Below are 1594 nucleotides of genomic sequence, written 5' to 3' on the forward strand. Positions count from 1 at the left end.
CGATCTGAAGGCTCCTCGGCCTCAGCCGCGGGCCGGGCTCCGGGGCACCAACGAGTGAGCCCAGGCCCAGGCCTCGGGAGGACAGGGGCAGGGCCGGGACGTGGGGGGCGGGGGACACACCTCGGCCCCGCAAAACCCCAAACCCAACCTGGACGCGACGGGAAAGGTGGGGGGCCCACGACGGCCCCAGATGCCACCAAGGGGGCTGCGGCCTCAGCCTCTCTCCTCTCGGGAGATCCCAGAACCCGCCCCAAGGGCAACCACTTAGGGGTCTACGGCCACAAAACCTAGTCCGTACCAGAACCAGGCCTGGGTTTGCAGACGGGTCCCCAGGTTCCGCATCCAGATCCCAGACAGCATCCAACCCCTGCCCGTTTAAGAGAGGCAGGTTTCAGAGTAAGTCAACTGCAGTTTTCATTTAAATTCTCAGGAATCGAGTGTCACCTGCGCTTTCCCATGGTTGCCAGGAGATATCTAGACAGATTTTCCCAACGTGCTGTGAAAACTAGTTCGCGCAAAAGACCCAGGCCTCCTCCTGAAATCGCGCTGACTGCCTGCTATGCTAGACCTTTCGTCCAAAGATCCAGGGGACTGCTCATTGAAAAAGTATTTACTGAGGCCTGCCACAAACTCGCCTTATGGAGGAGCTAACAGCCTAGTTAGCTATATTGTAGAGGTTTTGTTTTCTTGTTTTCTACAAACCATCCACCTTCTCCGCATTTTGGTGGTATGAGTCTTATTTTTTATATTTTCTTTTGAAAAGATGCACTCCCAGGTTACAGTTTAAAAAGATAAGTCTGTTCTTTGCATGACTTAACATCCTGTTTTTAGTTTGGAATACAGCGCTCTGCATCCTAGTTCCTGATCACGTTTTAAGATTGTGAACATTCTTACAGAAAACAAACCTATGGTTACTAAAGGGCAAACGTGGGGGTGGGGGCGGCAGGGAAAAATCAGGAGCTTGGGATGAATATACACACATTACTGTAAGACAGATAAGCAACAAGGGACCTCCTGTATAGCACAGAGACTCTACTCAATATTCTGTGATAACTATAAGAGAAAAGAATTGGAAAAAGAATGAATATATGTATATGTATAACTAAATTGCATTGCTGTACCCCTGAAACTAACACAATATTGTAAATCAACTATACTCCAATAAAATTTTTTAAAAGTCCCAATGTAAAAGGAAAAAAAGATTGTGATGATTCTGAGGAATAAAGTAGAATCCAATATTATATACAAAGTTGGTAAAACATTTTAATAATCAAGGAGAAATGTACTGACTTAAAGTCAAATAAAAGCATCATGTAATTTAAAAATAAAGACAGGGTTTTGAAGGCCGATAGGTTGGGCAACATGCACACACATGTACACTAGCCATTCCTAACTTCCTCAAAGCCAAGCGTCCTTTATTCTTTCTCTGTGGGTCACGTTCAAAAAGAGCTATTCCACTAAATTGCATTTATTAACTAATGATTTATCTTCCCACTAAAAAAACAACAACCCTGGCATGTTTTTGTGTATGCCATTGCCCATCAGAACTTCAACCAAAACCTGAGCGAACCCATTGTTAATCATGGATTCCAAA

General features: G+C 45.3%; 1 protein-coding gene across 12 annotated transcripts in view; it reads right to left on the reverse strand.

Annotated features, from left to right (window-relative positions):
* The window catches only part of ZBTB38 (zinc finger and BTB domain containing 38), a 143020-nt gene that overhangs the window by 45742 nt on the left and 95684 nt on the right, over positions 1-1594 (reverse strand). The window contains exon 1 of one of the 12 annotated variants that reach the window (XM_010858196.1): positions 299-1042. The exons of the other annotated variants lie outside the window; for them this stretch is intronic. The gene's annotated coding sequence lies outside the window, so the exon portion shown is untranslated. Of the gene's footprint in view, positions 1-298; positions 1043-1594 lie in introns of those variants that run through there. 12 annotated transcript variants of the gene reach the window in all.

The sequence above is a fragment of the Bison bison genome, unplaced genomic scaffold (genome assembly GCF_000754665.1).
Source record: "Bison bison bison isolate TAMUID 2011002044 unplaced genomic scaffold, Bison_UMD1.0 scf7180017864384, whole genome shotgun sequence".
In the NCBI taxonomy this organism is placed as follows: domain Eukaryota; kingdom Metazoa; phylum Chordata; class Mammalia; order Artiodactyla; family Bovidae; genus Bison; species Bison bison.